At 44.0% G+C, this 23,564-nt stretch overlaps 1 protein-coding gene across 2 annotated transcripts in view; it reads right to left on the bottom strand.

Moving 5' to 3' along the window:
* LOC128348923 (beta-1,3-galactosyltransferase 5-like) overlaps positions 1 to 23,564 on the bottom strand; it is a 36,239-nt gene that overhangs the window by 11,605 nt on the left and 1,070 nt on the right. The window lies entirely within an intron of this gene.

Here is a 23,564-nt window from a genome sequence, read left to right as displayed (position 1 = left end):
TTTAGTTTCCCACAGCCATCACAGGAATACTTGATTGATTATTATGTAACAATATGTTTCTCTTTATCAGCAATAATCTAGAAGTTTCATTATAGTCTATTATTGTTTTCTTTATATGCTCAACAGTAGGGCTGGGCATTCAAATCAGAACAATATTTGCATCCAATTCCTACTGCATCATTGGCCCCTTGAGACTTGGGTACCACTATGTTTTGTCTGTGCCCTTGGCACATTTGCTGCTCGCCCAAATCCACACAATTCTAATTCCCTGCCCACCTGCCTCTAATTCTACCACAATGTAGCACTCCACAAGCAAATTTCTACCTGCAGACCCGTCAGTCTCTGCATTACTTCAGCTCTTTCCTCTCAGTCTTATCCAAGTAAAGCAGAAATGTGAAGAGAGGTGTGCCTTCTTCTCAAGCACCCTGGAACATATCAGCTTGCACTTTTACAGACAGCAAGCTTTGCTGCAAGTTTACCGAGAGGCTTTACTGTGAACTTGAAGTTGTACCCCCAAAATGACACAAATAGCAGATTTATTTATTTTTTACCCTGAATATAAATCGGACTACACTCTAAGGCAGTGTTTCTCAACCACCGGTCCCTGGACCGCTGCCGGTCCCCGAAGGGTTGAGTGCCGGTCCCTGACTGGGAGTCAAACCCCCCCCCAACTGAAATCAAGGCACTCACTTCCTCAATTTTGCACATGGCACAGAAGAGGAAGAGTATCACGGAGGCATGGGACCCTTCTTGTGCCTTGCCTCCATGTGCTGCTGAGATCTTCCTACAGCTATCTTATTCCCTATCTTTACAGCTTCAAACTGTATGCGATGCGGGGGCATGGAGGAAAAAGTATGGCAGTGGGCGCCACTTGAAGGGCTGCTGGTTCTTGCATGCTCATTGTTTGCAGCCAAAGGTTGGTTGGTTGAAACTCAGCTGCCTGTTGTGGTCGAGGCGCCTTGAGAGGGAACACTGTTTCCCTCTTGCATCAGTGGGGCTTGCTTGTATGTTGTTTTCATTGGCCCCGTGTAGCTTTTGAATTTTTCTAATGGCCCAACATCCCCTCTCCATTGAGTAATCACAAGCACCTCTACTCCAGACATACTGGAGACAAATTTGTTCACCCAGGCTTTTAGATTCAGGGGTTCTCAACCTTGGGTACCCAGATGTTGGTGGACCTACTCCCATAATCCCCAGCCATAATGGCCAAATGCCATTGTTGTTGGGGGTTATGGGAGTTTAACTGAGGGACCCAAGGTTAAGAACCCCTAATATTCAATGTTTGCAAAAGATTCCAAATTTAATTATTTTAATGCTTATATTATTTTCATTCTAAACTGCCCAGAGATGCAAGTTTGGGGCAGTATAGAAGTCTGATAGATAGATAGACAGACTTGAAACCCCTTTACTAACTGCTGGTCCGGGAAACTGCGCATGAAGAATGTAGCGGTCCTTGAAACTCTGCACGAAGAATTTAGCGGTCCTTGACTCCAAAAAGTTTGAGAAACACTGCTCTAAGGCATAGTGAAAAACCCGAATTGTGTGTGAACTGCTCCCTGACTCCCAGGGACTTCAGGGTAAATCTGGCCAATATGTGGACAGAGCCCCTCCATTCCGGAGGAGATGCAAGTTAAAGGGCTTTAAAACTTCCAGGAGGGGCTTTAAATGGCCTCAAGCAAAGCAACAATGCAAGCACTGTTCCCTCTCAAGCATGCACATGTGTGCACACTCACACATTTTCTGGTGTCCGCTCAGTTAATTTTAGATCCAGCTCAAGTTGAATCAGGAAGGCCCCACCCTGAATACATATGCATGCACACTGCCTTGATACTACTGCCCAGTACAAAACTCATTCCGCACACAAATAAAAAATAGAGAGAACACTGAGTGCAAGTATATATTCAGATCAAAAGTGTGAAAAGTGGAGGGGAAGGTTTGCCTGCTTCTCTGAAATTCTGACACTTCTACATGAAATTGAAGTGGTATAAAACTCTAACAAGGGTCCCCCGTCAACTAAGATAGATCTACCATGCCTCAAAGTTGCATTCCATTCTGACGTACCATAATATTAGACAATTTTGTGTTTTACTGTTATTTCCTATGGGTCATTATATCCCATGGAACAATCCACCGATCTGATAACAAGGCATTGAATGATTAAATTTGGGCCAGTCCAGTTATTGGATGAACAATACAATAATCACACTGGATTCGAATTGGATCAGATCTGATCCTTTCCCCGGCCTTCCCAGAAGATATGAGAAAGAAAAATACAGGAATGTGACAGAAACATGATGGAACTACCACTCTGAATTTTGTCGTACTATTTCCATCCCCCCACCACCACCTGCCAAATGAAACACTCTATGAATCAGCCCATTGGCTCTAGTCCATTAAAGCTCACGCCATCATACATTTGGTAGCAAGTATTTATGATGTCATTGGTTTCCTGTTTGTTTATGCTGCACCAGAATAACATAGGTGCCCCTCTAGAATGATCATATCTGGCTTTAACATATGATTAATTATAATTTCTACTGAAATATACAAGAACTTTATAAGGTTTTTTAATCTGTATATTTTATGTGTTATGTTTTTTGTATGCATAGATCTCTTGTGTGTTTTCATTTCCTAAAACTATAAAGAAATATTCAGTCTAGAAGGAGCTTCCTTTCGTAATTACATTCATTAATTCTACTCTGTAGGTGCCTTCAGATATAGCATGAAACCTCAAGTAGACGGACCTGGGGTTAATCTGTGAAACCAGGAATCATCCTACAGACAATCGTCCAGCCACGGTTTTGCAACCTCTGGCATCTGGGCAAAGGGGCCAGTCCTGCTTCCTGGTCCGCTGAGGCTGCATTCCAGCAAACTCCAAGCTGCTCACATCACCAGACAGCAGGCAAGACATCAGGACATCAGTAGAGAGGCAACCATTGGCCACTATCTTCAAGGGAGCGTGCCCAGGGAGATTGTGCCTTTTCAGCATCAATTGCCCGCCCTTGGCAGGGAAAAGGCATTTAAACCCTTCCCTCACACAGTGGTCCCTCTAATTTTTTTCATCTCTGTGTGCAATGAGTTTTGTTCTGGGTGGCAGTATCAAGGCAGTGTGCGTGCACGTGCATTCAGAATGGGGCCTTCCTGATTCAACCTGAGTGGGATCTAAATTGAACTGAGTGGACATCCAAAAACTTGTGAGCACGTGCATGTGCGCGCGCCTTAGAGGAAACAGTGCCCTCACACCACTGCCTTTGCAAGAGCCCTGCAGCCATACAGTCTCACACAAGCACAACTACTGGTATCAACACTAGGGCATTCTGGTTATCACTCAAAAGCCTGATACAAATCCATTTTATAATATGTTTTAAGGTAAGCAAGAAGAGGGTCCCACTCCCTTTTAAATGCTTCAAATTTATTTCTTAATAATGACCTTAGCTTTGCCATTTCTGCCAGCTCTAGCACTTTAAATATCCAATCTTCTTTGCTCGGACAATCAGTATATTTCCATTTGTATGCAAATGTCAATCTTGCTGCTGCTGCTAAATACATAAAAAGGATCCAGAATTAATTCGGATTCGGATTAATTCGGATACAAAACAAAACTGGGGCGATTCGTGTTGGAGATGAAGTTCCAGTGCATTGACCTTTTGCACCAACTGTCCTAATGACCATTAGGGGCATTGGGAGTAGAGACAGTGAGTCAGGGTCTCCCTATCTGTCCCTACTCTATGACCCCTGAACTGACTCTGCAGCACTTCCTGTGCTGAGTCACAATCCTTCCTTTCCTCCTAGAGAGCAGGTGGAAACATCTCTCTCTCTCTCTCTCTCTCTCTCTCTCTCTTTCTCTCTCTCTCTCTCTCCTTACCTATCCACCATGTAGTCCTTTAGATTAGTTATAGGTCTTTCCTATCCAAGTGTATTTAACCAATAAATATTTAGTATTTAGTTCTACAAGGATCTCCATGTGTTTTCTCTAAACAGCTGCAATATCCAAACCATCCTCTGCTACCTACTCTGTAACTGGAGTGTGTGCTCATTCCTTAGTGCTCTGCTGTTTTACCTATAGTGGGTAAAAATCAGCAACCTCTAACAATTCGGAAGGCTTAATTTCGGACAAAATACAAAATGGGGTTGATTCGGATTTGGTACAAATCGAAACAGAAAAAATACAAAATGCACAACCCTATTGGATATGTACAAAGCATTTGATCAGTTGCAATGGCCATATTTAATTAACTTAATCAAAAAGTATAAAATGGGAAGAGGTTTTATTAGAGTTATAAAGCAATTGTTTATTAAGTCCTTGGCTTCAATTTGGGTTAATTCTTAGGACACAGATTTTTTCTCTACTACCAGAAGTACAAAGCAAGTTTGTCTTCTCTCCCCTTTATTATTTGTCCTAGCATTGGAACCATTAGCTCAGACAATTAGTGTCATGTCCCCTAGCTCTGACAGCGAGGAAGAAAGGGAAGCTGTCGGCATTTCAGCCGAGTCTGGAATGTCTGAAGGGCAGAGCCCGACTGCAGTGGAATTAGCTGACGGTTCAGAACAGACTCAACAGCCTGAACCAGCAGAAAATGTCAGCGACCAATCGGGGGATGATTTAGGCATTGGAGCTCCACCGACGCCACGGCAATGCAGGTGTTTCAAACGCAGGTCACAACTGGAGGCGGTGCGGAGGAGCAAGCGCCTGTTATCGAAGGCTGACAAGCCGTAAATCCTGACACCTGGGAGCTTTCGACTGCCTCCATAAATTGGAGCCTCTGACTCCCACTCATTGCTGAGTTTCAACAATTGTCATTCACCCACATCAGGCAGCCGAGCCGTGTACTTCGCTGGCCTTGGGCCAGACCTTGACAGTGATGGCCAAACTAGACATTAGGGATCTGTAAGCCAGCTCGCAGTTGAGCTGGCTCAAACATGAAGCAGATCATCTAAAAGGCTTGATCTTGAGCTGAGCCAGGCCCAATTCAGTTCAAGGTCCAACTGAACCAGGTTAGCTGGTTGCACATGCGCACTGGCCAGTTGCATGACTTGGGTCATACAAATGGGTTAAAAAAAAAAAAAGGCCAGTGCACATGCACAGAGGCCCCAAAAATGGCCTCCATGCAAACAGAGGGCCAAAATGGCCCCGAAACAGGCCTAACCGGCCCAGGGAAACTCAGTGGAGGTAAGTCATTACTTTTTCTAATTCCACTGCAGTCGGGCTCTGCCCTTCAGACATTCCAGACTCGGCTGAAATGCCGACAGCTTCCCTTTCTTCCTCGCTGTCAGAGCTAGGGGACATGACAATTAGAGCTAATGATCTTATTAAAGGTAGTGTGCCTTCGAGTCGGTGTCGACTCCTGGCGACCACAGAGCCCTGTGGTTGTCTTTGGTAAAATACGGGAGGGGTTTACCATTGCCTCCTCCCATGCAGTATGAGATTATGCCTTTCGGCATCTTCCTATATCGCTGCTGCCCAATATACATTTTTCCCATAGTCTGGGAAACATACCAGCAGAGATTTGTACTGGCAACCTGTGGCTTGCTAGTCAAGTTGTTTCCTGCTGCGCCATTAGGTGGCTCAATGATATTTATTTATTTATTTATTTTATTACATTTGTACACCGCCCCAAACTTTAGTCTCTTGGCGGTTATCAATAGTATAAAACAAGTTAAAATATATACAAAAACGTAAAACAATTTAACAATTTAAAAATCATCCACAAATTAAAACCTTAAAATTTAAAGAACGGAAAAAGCTTGGGTGAAGAGGTGGGTTTTCAAACGCTTCCTAAAAATTGTCAGAGATAGGGAGGATCGTATTTCAGTAGGGAGCGCATTCCACAGTCTCATGGCAGCAACAAAGCTGGTGGCAACTGGAGACAGACCTCTCCGGATGACCTCAGTGGGCGGTGGGGCTCATAATGAAGAAGACGTTCTCTTAGATACCCAGGGCCTAAGCCATTTAGGGCTTTATAAGTTATGACAAGCACTTTGTATTTTGCCCGGAAACCAATTGGCAGCCAGTGTAACTCTATTAACAAAGGAGTGATGTGGTCTCTCCAAGATGATCCAGAGACCAACCTGGCCACCGCATTCTGGACCAATTGAAGCTTCCAAACTACGTACAAAGGCAGCCCCATGTAAAGTGCATTACAGAAGTCAAGTCTGGAGGTGACCAACATATGTACCACTGTTCTGATGTCGTTCATCTCAAGAAACGGACGCAGCTGGAGTATCAGCCGAAGCTGATAGAAAGCCCTTCTGACCATCACCTCAGCCTGAGATACCAGGGAGAGGTGTGGATCCAGAAGTACTCCCAGACTGTAAACCTGTTCCTTTTGGGGAAGTGTGACCCCATCTAGAACAGGGAGCTCAAAATAGTCTCTAGAGTACTGACCCCGCACAATAAGTACCTCTGTCTTATCTGGATTCAGTGTCAGTTTATTCTCCCTCATCCAGCCCATTACTGCTTCCAGGCAAGCATTTTGGGAAGTTATGCCATCTCCTGAAGAAGTTGGCATGGAGAAGTAGATTTGGGTGTCATCAGCATACTGATAACATCCCGCTCCAAATCCCCTGATGATCTCTCCCAGTGGTTTCATGTACATGTTAAAGAGTATTGGAGAAAGTATGGAACCTTGAGGGACCCCACACTTAAGCTCAGATTTTGAAGAGCAACAGTCTCCAATCGACACCATCTGAAATCTGTCCGAGAGGTAGGAGTGGAACCACTGTAAAACAGTGCCCCCACCACCTCCAACACCCTCAGACGTTCCAGAAGGATACTATGGTTGATAGTATAGGAAGCCGCCGTGAGATCCAAAAGGACCAACAGAGTCACACTTCCTCTGTCAATTCCCAATTGGAGATCATCCATCAGGCTGGACTCCTCCAGTTCAGACAGTGAATTAATTGTGAGTTCCATCTAAGTCGGCCCGAATCCGAGAGATTTTATCTGCGGAAAATTCTTTAAACACATCACAGCGGGTAACTGATGGCTCCAAATTCTGATTCAAGGAAGTGGGGGCACATACTAGCCCCCTCACAACCCTGAACAACTCCGCTGAACTTGCAGATGCAATACAGTCAGAAAATAACTGCTTCTTTGGCACACATATTACCTGAGCATAGATCTTTAAATGTGCTCTATGTCGTGATTTGTCAGATTCGAGTAGAGTCTTTCTCCACTTGCGCTCCAGTCGCCTACCTTGCCGCTTCTGCCCCCATAGATCTTCTGTATACCAAAGGGCCTGTTCTGAAGCGGGTTGGAGGGAACGCTTAGGAGCAATCGTGTCTACTGCCCTGGTGAGCATATTATTTCCATTTTGCACCAGGGCATCAACAGGATCACTGGCAGAGACAACATTAAATCCCTCCAGGGCTTCTTGGAATCCTAATGGATCCAATAACCTCTTCGGGCAGACCATTCTAGTAGGCCCCTCATCCCTGCAGAGATGGAAAGTGGTTGTAAGCTTAACCTTAACCAGATGGTGGTCCATCCATGACAATGGGGAAGTCACAGGAGTCCCCACCCATGGAACACCACCCTGATCAGAGTAAAAGACCAAATCAAGTGTGTAACCTGCAATGTGAGTCGGTCTGGAGACCACTTGAGATAGGCCCATAGTTGTCATGGCCACTATGAACTCCTCAGCTGCCCCGGACAAACTGGTCCTGAAATGAACATGGAAGTCCCCCAGCACCAAAAGTCTGGGAGACTCCAAAGCAAGTTCTGCGACCAAGTCCGTGAGCTCAGTAAGGGATTCAGTGGGGCAGCAAGGCGATCGGTACACCAAGAGAAGTCCCAATCTCCCCCTGGTCCCCAAACTTAGGTACACACATTCAATATGGTCAGATACCTCGACAAGGACCCTGGTAAAGGAGATGTTATAAACAACAGCCACTCCACCTCCCTGCCCACGTTCCCTGACCTGCTCCTCTACAGAATACCCTGGAGGAAGAAGCTGGGACCAGACTGGGCCACCAGCCTCCCCCAACCAAGTCTCAGTGATACACACCAGGTCAGCCCCTTCATCCATAATCAAATCATGGATGAGCTCAGGCTAATTTTGGACTGACCTGGCATTGCAGAGGAGCAAGGTAAGGCTATGTGGGTTGTTGGCAGTGCTCCCTAAGGTCATAGAGCTGGCAGAATAGCCAGAAGGGGAAACAGTTATTAAATTTCTGATTACCCTGGAACAGCCTGCTGACCTGCCAGCGTTACTTCTTCTATTCCCCACCACCACTGGAATAGCTGCCCCACATTCAACCAAGGCGCCCCCTGTCTCCCCTTCTCTAGACAAATCCAAACACATAATAACTACTTCGACCCAATCTTACCAATAGTGAAGTGAGCAAGAATCTTTTCTAGCCGTTCAAGTTAATATGTCAGTCCCAGCCCTCAGTCCTGCCTCCAAAAGCCACCTACAGGTGGCCTGTGCCAGCAGCTGCAGCCCACTCTAACAAAGGCCAGGATCTCAGAAGCCCAATGGGTGTGTCTCACACCCACACCAATCGGGCAGTTTGACCAGGTGCAGAGTATATCTGAACACAATTCGAGTGAGTTCAGCCCCTGAGAGCAAACAGGCTACAGCAAGGAAGACAAGCATCAGCAAATAAAAAGCTTTAGCCACAACCTTCCCCACCCAGAGGAGAGTGGTGCGTAGAAACCAGATAAAAACTCCTTACTCCACCCACAGCCGTCTTCCTTCCAGCAGAGGCGTAATCGGGTGGGGCAGGCAGGGAATGTGCCCTAGGCGCCACTGAAGGAAGGGCGCAAAGTGCCTGCCATGCCCCCCTGCCACACAAAATAATTTTAGTCACGAGATCTGTCCGGGTGGGGTGGGCGCTCTTCCATTGGCTCTTGGGGAGTGGAGGAGTGGAGCATGTGTGACGCGCAGCAGGATGGAGAAAAGTCCCTGCTGCCTTGCCATGTGTGTGCAATCTGTATGCTTCCAAAATGCCCTGTGCGTCCCTCCTGTGGGAAGAAGGAGCTTCTCCTTCTTCCTCTTTCTCGCCCTCCCCAAGACAACAGCAGCGGCGGCAAGCAGCAGCCTCAGAAGGAAGAACACCTCCTCCTCCACACCTTTCCCTTATTCCCCCGCGCTTCGGGAGTTCAAGGCTGTGGCTCCGAAAAGAGGATTTTTCAGTGGAGCCTCTGAGGGTGGCATGGCGGCGGGAGGGCAGGAACCTACCCTTCACCTGCTGATGATGTTAAGGGGAAAACTATGTTGAAGCCCCGGGACTTTTGGGGGGGAGGGAGAAGCGAAAGAAGAAAGGTTTTAGTTTTTTATGGGTGTGTTTTTGAATCCATGTGATCTTCTATGTCTTTTGAACTTTCCTCCTTCCATACACTCCCCCCTCCCTGGTTGGTGAATAAAATAAATACCCTTAGCACTTCTCATTAAGTTGTCAGAGCTGGGTGTGGATAAGAAAGAGCCGTATTTCTTGTTCTCTCCTCTCCCGAGTGGAGAGGGAGCAAAGCTCCTTACTTTGCTTTTGCCGGTCTGAGCACCTCCGAGATGAGGAATTTCCTCCCTTGCAGCGTTTGTGTGCATAGTGCAAAGTTCAAGGGGAGAGTGAACAAGAGCCTACATGTAACTACTTGTGTGGATTAATGCAGCGTAAAAGCACCAGGTGCTGGGGAGGAAGAGCAGTCACTGGAGAAAGTCTTGAGGTGTGGCTGCCGTGAGGAAGGAAGGAAGGATCAGGCAAGATTTGAGGTGGGGGGAGCCTGGGGTGACAACAACTAGCCATTAGGTTTATTGAATGAGAGGATTTCACTGTGAGGGAGACTTGCTTGTTTGTGTTAGTGCGTTGTTCTTGTCTATCTAATGCCAAAACTAAAAGAATGAGTGAAGTTCAATGAACTTACATTATGAGACATAAACAGGAATTAACAGCAGCTATTAGGATACAACACAACTAGATGGGGCTTCATTTCTTACAGAGTTAAACTGAATGTTGGAAGCTTATTGCTGCAATTAAGTGTGTATAGTTATGATTTTAATAGGGAGCTGGATTATATGTAGCAGGATAAAAAAATGTGATGCTAGAAAATAACAGAGTACATTTACTTACTTTTGAAAGTTTGCCTTGGTAGTAGAATATAGGGTCTCACATCAGGTTAACACACTTTTTGTGAGTGGAATATATATGCAAAGGGAATAAAATCTCAGCAAGGCCATACATTGTTTTTAGCTGCAGGGTTATACTATTTATTTAGATCTTTCAAAAAAGAAAATCTCAATATTTGTGCTTTGCTTTTTAAAATTTGACTCATTTGCTGTTTTAAATGTGGCTATGATGTTGAGACACTTCAGAAGAGATGTAGTTAAATTACTCTAAAATGGTAAAGCACGGACATGATTGCAATTTGGTTTGCCAGGTTCTTTCAGCTTTCCTGCTTCTATTTGTCTTCTTATGGTTATTTTTTTTAATTCTATTTGTCTTCTTATGGTTATTTTTTTTTTTTTTTAGTATTTCATAGTTTTTACTAATTGACTGACTTTAAGGTTTTAAATGTGATTTTTATGGAGTTTTGTTGTATTTTAACTTTTGTAAATGCCTTGGGATGTTTTATGAAAGGTGGTATAAAAATTGAATTATTATTATTATTATTATTAATAATAATAATAATAATAATAATAATAATAATAATAATAATAATAAATAGTGTGCTTACACAGAGGGAATGGATACTGCTGATGCAGCAACAAAGGTATTGTTTAGTAAGGGAATAATTAAAATACAAGAGTTCAAGTTTTCATAGCTTTAGAACATATAAAGGGATTGAAGATTGTCTGATTGTCTGTAGTAGTGTGCACGGATCGGTTCGGAGGCCATTCCACTGGCCTCCGAACCGATCCGGACAAGGGGTGGTTTTGGTTCGGGAGGGTTGGGGTGGGGGGGTTCCATTAAGGGTGGGGGGGGCTTTACTCACCCCTCCCGCGCTTTGCAAGTTTCGTGCCATAATTATTTTTAAAAATGCGCCGCAGAATTTCTCGTTGCTCGCCGCTCCTTCTTGACTTCAAAATCGGGCGGCAGGATACTTCCCTGCCGCCCCCGAAGCCCCCTCAAGCCATTTGAGCTCTTGAAATCTCGCCCGGACCGAGTGCCAAAGCGCTCGGGCGGGCGGCGGGGAGATGTCTGTCCGTCCGCCCGCCCCCTTCCCTGCCTTCTGCGAAGTGCAGGGAGCCTTCTGCGCACTCGGTCCGGGCGAGATTTCAAGAGCTCAAATGGCTTGAGGGGGCTTCGGGGGCGGCAGGGAAGTATCCTGCCGCCCGATTTTGAAGTCAAGAAGGAGCGGCGAGCAACGAGAAATTCTGCGGCGCATTTTTAAAAATAATTATGGCACCAAACTTGCAAAGCGCGGGAGGGGTGAGTAAAGCCCCCCCCGCCCTTAATGGAACCCCCCACCCCAGTGCCGAGCCGCAGGTCCGCGGTCCGGTGCACACCCCTAATTGTCTGACAGGGGTGCAATTTCAGTGCTTGCCCTAGGTGCTATTTTCCCTAGATACGCCTCTGCCTTCCAGCCACCCTTCTGACTGCCTCTGTCTGGCTGCAGCCCACTCTAATAAAGGCCAGAATCTCAGAAGCTCAATTGGGGTGGTAGACTCCACCCATTGGGCACTACTACCCCACCCCAAAATTTTGCCCCTGGGCCCCCTTCCCCCCCCCCGAATCGATTCAGATTCGGATTCGGATTGAATCCGAATCCGAACCGAATCAAGGGTGATTCGGGTGGCCCATATTCGGGCACAAAACAGAACAGGGGTGATTTGGTTCGGGTCCCGAACCGAATCACCGAATACCCGAATTGCACACCCCTAATAAGAACTCCTTATCCCCACAACTGTCTTGCTTCCAGCCACCCTTCTGACTGCCTCTGTCTGGCTGCAGCCCACTCTAATAAAGGCCAGGATCTCAGAAGCCCAATGGGTGTGTCTCACACCCACACCAATCGGGCAGTTTGGCCAGGTACAGAGTATATCTGAACACAATTAGAGTGAGTTCAGTCCCTGATAGCAAACAGGCTACAGCAAGGAGGACAAGCAAGAGCAAAGAAAAAGCCTTGGCCACATCCTTCCCCACCCAGAGGAGAGTAGTGTGTAGAAGCCAGATAAGAACTTCTTACCCCGACAGCCATCTTCTTTCCAGTCACCCTTCCTAACCCCCCTTAATAGGGGGTTAAAAATTACTAGTAAGGAATATCTAATCATCCTTTTTTGCTGATGATTTTGCTTTGGTTTTCTCTGACCCTATATGGGCTGTGCCAATTATTCAAGAGGTTCTTCAAGATTTTAATGGTCTCTGGGCTTACAGTTAGTTATCAGAAGTCAGAATTTATCTGTATTAATATAGGCCTGAAAGCCAAAGAGAGGATTAAGACTATGTTGGGCCCAGTGTTCTCTCTAATAGGAATTCTCAGACATTGACTACAATTCCCATAATCCCCAGCCAAAGGCCATTGAAGCTGAGGATGCTGGGAGTTGTAGTCAACAACATCTGGGAATCCCTGTTAGAGGGAACAGTGGTTGTTGGAAATATCCAAAATATTTCCAACAATTAATTATCCAGATGTTAAAGTTTCTAAGAAATTATCTGATTAAAACAAACTGAATTATATTCTGTTTGTTAAATATATTAAAGGTAAGATCTGTAAATGGGATGATAGCCATCTATCCTGGTTAGGTCGTATTGCCATAACCAAGATGTTTCTTTTACCAAAGTTGTTATACTTGTCTCAAGTTCTTCCTCCTTATCTATAATATTCTACAATTAATAGGTGGCAGAAAATATTTTTAATTTTTATAAATTGCAATAATAGATCTAGACTTTCAAATAATGTTTTATATATTAAAACTAAAGGGGGGGGGTTGGGTGGTCCCAATATTAGAATTTATTATGAGGCATCTCAAATGAGAAATGTTGTAGGATTCATGGTTAATTTAGAACCTAAATCATGATATGAGCTTGAATTTGTAAGAGACAGTGAAATAATGATTTCAAGTATATTTCCTCATAACAATCTTTTTAAAAGAATGGTTAAGAATATTAATAACTCCTTTAAAAAAGTTATATTGATGATCTGGAAGAAATGGCAATCCCGTTTAACATATCTTAATTCCCTTCTTATACCAGTAGTGTAGTCTCATCCTAAATTTATAGAAATACTTGGTGGAATAAACAGACCTGAGAATAAGATAGTGAGACTGAGAGATTTATACCATATGGGTAAACTTAAGATATTTGATTACAAAACAACAACTGATTGTTGAACTAAGTTGTTCATGGATTTAATTGTTACAACTGAAATCATTTCTCTCTTCGCACCAGGGGTTACCCATGGCCAATAGAGACCTGACTGAATTTGAGACTTTGGTGTCTGAAAGTAGCAATGAAGTAAAAGGATTCATTTCTAAGCTCTGTTTGATTCTGTTAGGGCAGGAGTAAAAACCTTTAACTGGATTAAAATCAGTTTGGGAGATGGACTTACCAAAGGTTTTTAATGAAGGAGAGTGGGAGGAAAAGCTGGTCTAGTAAGTCTTTGCATTCAGTTTCAGGTCAAATTAAAGAAAATTATATTAAGATAATCCATAGATGGTATATGACCACGGTGATGTTAGCTTATATTATAAGAATACATTTACCTAATTGTTGGAATAATAATTGTAAGGAGGTGGGGATTTATTACCATCTATGGTGGATGTGCCCAAGTTAGGAATTTCTGGGAAATAGTTTTTTTAGAGATGGCAGAAATCACTACCAAGCAGATTCAGCCATAACCCCCTTTTGGACTTGTTAGGTATTTTTTTCAGGAGAATAAGAGTCATTGAAATCTAATTACTTGTTATCCTATATGTTAATAGCAGCCAGACTAATTATAGTTAAAAATTGGAAAGATGAAGTCTTATTTTTAGAGGATTGGTGCAATAAACTTTGGTATATAGCAACAGCTAAATAATTAACCTATTCTTTAACTATTCAAAAAGGTATAACTCCATCTTTATCTTTCTTTACAATTTGGCATGATCTATTATTAATTTTAATTATAAAATTATGGAAGTAAGGGAATAATTCAGTTGACTTACTATGTATTTGTTTAATAATGATTTTGATGTGATTGTGCGTATGCGTCTGCATATGCATTTGTGCATATGCCCGTGTGCATGTGCATACAGGCGGTCAGATGCGCGTGTGCATATGCGCATGTGCGTGTGCATCCAGGCGGTCACAATTACAAGCGGATATGCAATAATGCACATGGACATAAGCACACGCGCACATGCACCCGCGTACACTCACAGGCACATATGGAGACGCACACGGGAATATGCAGACGCACACGTGCATATGCAATCGTGAATATGCAGACGCACACCCGCACTCACATATGCACACGCTCATGAAAATGCATATGCGCATACGCACAAGCGCATATACACTGACAAAAACGCACAATCACATATGCACACGTGGACACGGACATGCGCATATGCACTCCCACACGTACATATGCACACGCGCAAATCCACAAGCACATGCACATATGCAAACACGCATAGACACACGTACATTCACATATGCACACCCACACTCTCATATGCACACAAACATGGACAAATGCACACGCGCATATGCACATGCTAACGCGCATATGCACACATGTGCATATTGTTAATTGAGAGGCTGGTGGCCTCTCGTCTCCAGGTGGTATTGGAGGGTTAACTAGACCCATTTCAAACTGGTGTGCACGACCGCACATGTACGTGCATATGCACATGCACACATGGATACGCACACGCATATGCATACACACACAAACACACACATCTGCACACTTACAAGCAGATATGCAATAATGAACATGCGCATATGCACGCGTGCACACGGGCATATGCGCCCATGTACACTCACATATGCATATGCAGAAGCACACGCGTATGAGAAAATGCAGATGCACACGAACATATGCAGAAGCACACCCACACTCGCATATGCACACGCTCACAAAAACAAACACTCGTATATGCACACATGCACACGCGCATAGCACACCCACAAGTGCATATGCAATCACGCACAAGTACATATGCACACGCACACGCAAATATGCACACACGCATATACACACTCGCATATGCACACTCGCATATGCACACTCGCATATGCACACTCGCATATGCACACACACGGACACGCACATGCTATATGCACACGCACACGCTATATGCACACACACAAACACACACTCATATGCACACGCACACACGCATATGCATGTGCACACACGCATATGCCACCACACATATGCATATTAGTAATTGAGAGGTTAGGGTTAGGGTTAGGGTTCAAACTTTGCACTATCGATCTTTCGAACCTTTGAACCTTTGAAACTTCGCACTATTGATCTTTTGAACCTTCGAACCTTTGCACTATTGCTCTTTCGAACCTTCAAACTTTTGAACTGTCGAACTGTGGAACCATTGAACTTTTGAATCTTCAAACTGTGGAACCACTGAACTTTTGAATCTACAAGCACATGCACACCTACACACGAACACACCTACACACATACACAAACATACATATATACACACATCCATACACATACATACCCTTAAACACGCATACACATACACACATACACGCACATACACATACACACACAAAACAGACACGCAGACACAATTCCATGTACATGTAAACACACGCATTCACACACACGTGCACATATTCACACGTACACACATACACATATACACATGCACACACACATACACACAAACACATACATACACATATACACACAAACATTCACATACATATACACAAACACATACACAAACATACACGCACACACACACAAACATAGATGTTTACACACAAATACACGTCCGCACCAACACTCACATGCACACCACACGCACACACATACATACTTACACATACATATACACACATATACAAACATGCACACACATAAACAGACACAGACAAAGACACAGACACAAATACACACATACACTCGCATACACACATATACACACTCATAGACACCCATAGAAAATCATACACACATACACACACATACACATGTATACACTTACATACACACATGCACACATACTCGCACACATACTCACACACATACACACATAAATACACATATACGCAAACACATACATACACAAAAACACATATATACACATAAATACACATACATTAAACACATTCACACATAAACATACACACATACATACACAAACACATACATACACACATACACATACATACTCACATGCACACACATATACCCACAGATATACTCACACATATACACACATTTACACAAACACACTTAAACACACATACACACAAACACATATACACATATACATACAACATACACACACTTCCACACATACACACACATAAAGACACATATACACACAAACATACATACGTATGTGTAACCTTTGAACTTTTACACCTTCCAAATTTCAAATTATTGTACCTTCGATTTTTGAACTATTGAAACTTCGAATCTTCGAACTTTCGCATTATTAAACCTTCGAATTACTGAATTTTGGAACTATTGAATCTTCGAACTATTGAACTTTTGAACTATCGAACCTTCAAACTTTTGAATTATCGAATCATTGAACCTTCTCAATATTGAACCTTTGAACAGTCTAACTATTGAACCTTTACACCTTCAAACTTTCACAACTTTGCACCATGGAGCTTTCGAACCTTTGCACCTTCAGGCTTTCAAACATTTGCCTCTTAAAGCTTTCAAAATTTTGCACCTTCGAACCTTCAAACTGTTGAACTTTCAAACTATTGAAGCTTTGAACCTTCAAACTATTGACCCTTCAAACTTTCAAGACTTTTGCACACACACATTCATGCACACACACAAATGCACATGCGTGAACACATGTAAAGACATGCAAAAACGCACATGCGAGAGAGAGAGAGAGAGAGAGAGAGCACAACAGACTAATGTATGCCATGCAAGATTATGCTCATGTCTTGGTGCAGCTAACAGCCTGAATCCTGCAAATGATTCCCTCATCATTACTGACTCTCAAGGACATTCCACTCCCTTTGAGTCTTCACAGCTGGCTGAACTTAAACAAGGAAGGCAAGAGCTGCTCATCTGTCCGGCTACAGTTGCAACTAATTCTTTTAGACCTAATGACTCTCCTGATCTCATTGATATGATCTCCTCTGAATTGCATGAGAGTTTTTTTACCATTGACTGAGACAGTGGATAATTTGGCTTTGCTGGAAAACAACACAGAGAAAAATGCCTTGGTTTCTATTCCTGTTTCAACTCGGACAATTAATGACCCCTCTATTCATTCTAATGAGCCGTACTCACCCAGCACCTCACAACCTTCTCATGCCTCTAAATTTAGCTCGGAGATACTGAAGCTGGTTGATATAGCCATTCAAGAGAATGTTCTGATGGAGAAAAACAGGTGGGCAGGCATACTCAGTGATCCACACTTTGACACTTTACTGTCCACCTTGGACCCTACCCATATGTCTGCCACAAACAATCCTATGGAGACTTTGGATGTTTTGCTCTCTCGGCGGGATTCCAATCCTCTTTGTGACCCACCTGTCAAAACCACACCGGAATCTTCATCAACACCCCATGTTGTGCTGGACTTGCCATCGGTTACTAACTGTGAATTCTTACGAAGATCCCCTCCTGTGCAGGAGAGTACTGCTGCTCTGGACAAAGAGTGCTAGTAGTATAGGGGCATACCTGCTGTCAAGAAGCATGTGCTTTTGCTTACAAACAAAAGCACGTGGCTGGAGGATGACGTCACAGTGACGTCACGGGGGCGGGGGCGTGCAACTGTCAAAATGTGCTTACGTCACCGGAAATACATCACTGGAAGGGTCTGAGGAGACCCCCACGTGACCGGAAAGGGTCAGAAGTGGGGACACCCTTACCCCCGGAAGTCTGGCACCTACCCTACCACGCCTACCCCAGAATATGTCCAGACACGTCCAAAGGCGGGCATGTGACCCCTCTATGAACACGCCTAGGAACCCTGGACCAATAGGAACAGGTTTCAGGCTCCGGAAAGGCCCGAGTGCGCAGGTGTGATAATGGTCGGGCGGCCATTTTGTGTAACATTATTGGGTGAAATGGCCCAGAGGAGACCCCACGTGGCCGGGAAGGGTCAGAAGTGGGGTACACCCTCACCCTAGAAGTCTGGCAACCACCCTACCACCCCTACCCCAGAATATGTCCAGACATGTCCCGAAGGTGGACATGTGACCCCTCTACGAACATGCCTAGTCACCCTGGACCAATAGGAACAGGTTTCAGGCTCCAGAAAGGTCCGACTGCGCAGGCGTGATAATGGTAGGGCGGCCATTTTTGTGTAACTTTATTGGGTGAAATGGGGTCAAGTGATCCCTCTATGAACACGCCTGGCCATCCTGATTCTGTAGGAATAGTCCGTGTCTCCCTGAGCCACTTTATTTTTGCAGACTCACTGTTTGTGCGATCATGGGTTCCCCAGAGAGATCCTTGGAGTTTATTGTACAAGAAACAGTTGTAAACCCTAGCCCAAGAAAGCATTCTATTAGCACAAGTTCTGATGATGAGAAGTTTCCACCAAAGCACCCCCCCATTTCCTTTCTTCTCACAAATACTCACATGCACACTTTTTTTAAAAGCAAGACCTCTCTCTCTCTCTCTCTCTCTCTCTCTCTCTCTCTCTCTCACACACACACACACACACACACACACACACACACACACACACACACACACAATATAAACATTTCTGGGGTATATATATCCTTTGTTTGCAAAGCTAAGCACACAACGGCTACCTGGGAGTAAGCCCTCATGGGTTCATTAAGGCTTTGACTTAGAATGGTTGCAATCTGGGCTGCTATGATTTAAATCACTTCACAGAACTTAGTTTTAATTATTTAAATCTCAATTTAAAGCACCATTTCCTAGTAAAAGTAAATTCTTGTTGTCTAACATAACCTTAGTACGTATTCAGAGATGTAATACGTATTCAGAGATCATAATGCTGTTTCATTCGGGCAACCAAACCTTGCATTTCTTTGTTACACTGTTTGCATTTTTGCACACATGCCTGACTTACCCACATGTACAGAAACTTGATTAAAATACTCCCAAGTGAGGTCTCTTTTAAGCGTGCAATCCTGATAGGTGTTTCCCTTCTAAAATGGAGGATACACTTGGAAAAGGTTTCCTCCATGTTCCTGTTGCTTGCCCAGATCTATTCCAACCTCCCCAGATCTCCTAGGCCTTCTTTATCCCGATTCAGACACTATTCTGTGGAGGTGTACACAAGTTGGTGTGAATTACTGTACCTGGGTTCATTTTAAAATTCAAACCGGGATACAGGCCCTTCAAGTGCATGGTACAGATAGGAAGTATAATGCTGTACCTGTGTAACATATGAATGACTGTACGTGTGCACAGATTTGTACCTGTGCATACACTCATGGTACAATTGTTGAACATAATGTGTGAATGGACCAACAAGTTCACAGAATATAATTAGGAGTTATGATTAATACTCTTGTTCATGATATCTTTGACCTATGTTCTTTAAATAAATAAATAAATAAACAGGTTTAAGAAAAAAATCCAATTTAAATTTAAAAATCTGATTTAAAAAAAAATCATTGTTTTCTATCAACCCAAGCTGCAATTCTATGCAACATTTACTTTATCAGTTTTGAAAAATTAATCCATATAGATCACAGCCCTGAGAGAGAATTTATGCTGCAGATCTCTCCTTTCAATACTACTACAGTCACCAAAGATTTTAAAAAAACAAAATAACCAGCCAACAGCAAACAAAAAAAAAAAAACTTGGTATAATTAAGGACTATAGAGAGAGGTGCAGCTACTTAAATATTTTGGACTTGCCTGGTTTCTAAGCTATACCTGTTAAGTTTGGCTCATAAATAGAAGGCAAGAATGTCAGATTTCTTAAAAATTAAAAACAAGTATTTCTGTTTTAAAGACACATTTCAGACAGGATAGGTTTGAAATTATCCAAGGAGTAATTTCAGTTAAAATATTATTATTATTTTTTAAACCACCCTCTCGAGAGGAGAGCTGAGGAAGCTCGCAACAGGCTTTTCTAGATTTCTGAGTGTTACTAAGATTTGCTAGTGAAATTTTAGAAGATGGGGAAAAGGAAAGGAAAAGAGAAAAGCTCCCAGCAAAAGCTAGAGCCCCACCATAGCCACACAAACTGCAGATCCTGGAGCAGTAAAGTTGAGAGACAGAGGAGTGCATATGTTACTGAATTCAAAATGATGCCTGCAACTTATAATTAGGTGGGTAACAGGCCATCTGCAGGTGGACGGTGCCCACTTTGCCCCCCCCCTTGCATCCCTGGAACCTTTATAAAAGGTTGACAGGCAACTTTACATTACACTCACCTGTAAAGCTAGCAAGAACACAGGTTGGGGCCTTTACTACCCAATTAGCAAGGCCCCCGGAATCTTCCTGGGGACCAGGGCCGGTTGGGATACGCTGCCCACATAGCGGGGTGTGTATGTGTGTACTGTTAAAACAGATAAAAAAAACCCCTCGAATATGGGTGGGGGTTCTTCAGGAATGCCTGTTGATTCTTCAGAAGAGAATTGTTGGAAACCCCCTGCAGGTCCAACATCGAACGCCAAGCCTCCTCGAGAGGCTCCGCTGTGGGTAGCCCACTCTTTGGGGGTGGCATTCGGGCCAACATCAGAAGCTCCACATCGAGAGGTCCCATTCTGGTTACACACTCTTCAGTAAAAGCATTCTGAGGACCGAGGTCACTATGTGACCCCTCTGATGGTTCAAATTCATCTGAAGAATCAGAAGCATTTCTATGCCCTCCGTGCTGGTTGCTAAATCTGCTTTTGGGCCCCTATGAGTGTGCATGTCCCCCATCCCCCCCCCATGTGTGGTGGTATAGGAATACATGTACTCATTTTTGTGTTAATTTCTGAAACTTGAAGGCCTCAGACAGATCATTATAGAGTTTCAGGACTGTCTTCTGGTAATCTGTCTTCTACCCACATTGGTCTGTTCATGCGAATCTGTTTTCCCAGTGGATATGAAAACCCACAAATACACTAATCACACATTTAAAAGGATCATCCGAACTGGTCCCCTGTGATTAGAAATGGTGAGCACCCGGCTTTTTCATTCACAGGCAATATTTCTCCTGAAGTACAGCATTCATCTCCTGAGTCCAATGCTGCACTTGTGGACAGCAGTGGTTTGGGGCTACATACTGTATTGACATGGGGGATGGACCTTTGGAGATACTCTCATGGATGCTGTACCTGGATGCAGTGTCTGTGCTTTCCATAATGACTGGACTGGAATGATATGTTAAGAAACAATCCCCCTTTTTCTGAAGGAATCTGAGAGAATTTATTTCCACATGTACATGATTTACTGTGTAATAGTCTGTCTTCCCTACACTAATATGTAAAAAAAGTAAAGCATGCCATCAATTCAGTGTCGACTCATGGCGACCACAGAGCCCTGTGGTTTCTAGAATAGGTAGACTACAGAAGGGGTTTACCATTGTCTCCTCCTGTGCTGTATGAGATGATGCCTTTCAGCATCTTCCTATATCGCAGCTGCCCAATATAGTACCAGCAGGGATTTGAACCAGCAACCTTCTGCTTGTTAGTCAAGCATTTCCCCGCTACACCACTTAAGGTGGGCACTAATATGTTCAGACCCAGTAATGTGATGCTACACACACTTGCTTGGAAATAGGTGCTCCATTCAAAGTGAAAGGGGAGGGTGAGGTCTGCAGGAACTCTGGACCAGACCCATAGCCAGATGGAAGCATGGAGTGTACCTGCCTCCCCCCAAAATTCTTCTTCCTCCCCAGCGGCCGCCAGGAGCACAGCTGAGGAGGGAGGAGAATAGCTCACCTCACAGCCTGCTGTGCTGGCACTCCAGCTGCTCCTCCTGCTCCCGTTCCCGCCGAGCAAGCAAGCAAGCAGCTGCTAGGCTGTGCTTTCATCTTCTCCTGCCCGCACGCCTGCTCAAAGAGCCAGTGTGAGTGAGGCCAGCTCGAGGTGCAGAGAGAGACAGTGGGAGAGACTGGAAATGACCGGCGCAATGGCTGCTGCTGAGAGAGATACTCTGGAGCTGCAGCTCAGAGCAGTGGAACATGGAGGAGGAAAGAGAGGACTAGTCTCCAGTCCTCCCCTTCAGCTGGGCATATGGGGTAAGTGGCTGGTTGTGTCTGTCTTGGTTAACATAGGATTATCTGTTTTCTTGACTTGATTGAAATTAAGTCATTATGCTGGGTGGGGGGATTGTTTACAGGTGAGGCCAGAGGTGCACCTAGGTAATGTTGGAGGTGTGTGTCGGTGTGTGCCTATATCTGTCTTCCCCCTCCCCCATGATGGCTCCTGGCAGTAGGCTGCTGCTAGCAAAGCAAAAAGAGAGGCAAGGGGGATGTGATGTGTGACTCTTGTCTGGGGCTCTGCAAGAGAGAGAGAGAGAGACTGTATGTACAGAATGTTTTTGCAGGCTTTTAATTAGAATTAATTTTAATAATTTTAAAACTTGTTTTAATATCTGTTTGATTCTATTGTTTTTATTGTGTATTTTAATTTGTAACTTTTAAATTTTTTAAATATTGTACACCTCCTAGAGATGTACATATCTGGAGGTACAGAAATATGGTAAATTAAGTAAGTAAGTAAAGCCGGGCAGCCTTGGCTCTTCGACTGCTGCCATATAACCTGACCCCCCACACTCTTGTGACCCCCCCAAAACAATTTTGGGCTGGCTACAGGCCTCCTCTGGACTGGAAGCATTATCTCAGCCGCTGACCTCAATATGCCCTGGTAGCTAAGTGGATTTTAACTTGGTACAATTATATGAAGAAGTAGCAATAGCAATAGCACTTACATTTATATACCACTCTATAGCCGGAGCTCTCTAAGCGGTTTACAATGATTTTAGCATATTGCCCCCCAACATTCTGGGTACTCATTTTACCGACCTCGGAAGGAGTTTTACCACTGCGCCACCAGGGGCTCAAGTAGTGGGAAAGATTTTGAAGAACGCTGTTTTGTTTGCAAATGAGAACTCTTTTGTAAATGATCAACTGATTTTTAAAAATGTGCTACTACAGACAAAAATGTTTTTGGTCAATGGATTCAACAGATACCTATGCATAACTGAATGCAACTGAATATATTTTGAGTCAATGTTTTATTTCCCCACATATCCCATTCTTACTCTCTGCTCCAGTGTATCCAAATAGTCAGTTTTAGAGCTTCTAGGGTGCCACTGGAGCCTGCTTTCAGAAAGAAAGTCCTGACTTTGCTGTGTTGAATGTGCAACTCCCCTTCCTCGCTCAGCCACTGCTGCCATGGCTGCCTAAGGTGCTCTCCTCCCCCCTTCTCCTACCAAGGCTGCATGCACTCCTGCATCCCCTGCTCTTGCTCTCCTTCTCCTTGTTCTCCTTGGTAAGTCAGAGGCCAGGGCAGCAGTGAGGGGGCCAGTGCCTTCCAGAATTGCA

The sequence above is a fragment of the Hemicordylus capensis genome, chromosome 3 (assembly GCF_027244095.1).
Source record: "Hemicordylus capensis ecotype Gifberg chromosome 3, rHemCap1.1.pri, whole genome shotgun sequence".
NCBI lineage: Eukaryota > Metazoa > Chordata > Lepidosauria > Squamata > Cordylidae > Hemicordylus > Hemicordylus capensis.
Note: the sequence above shows the minus strand (reverse complement) of the source record. Positions and strands in the feature narration are given on the sequence as shown.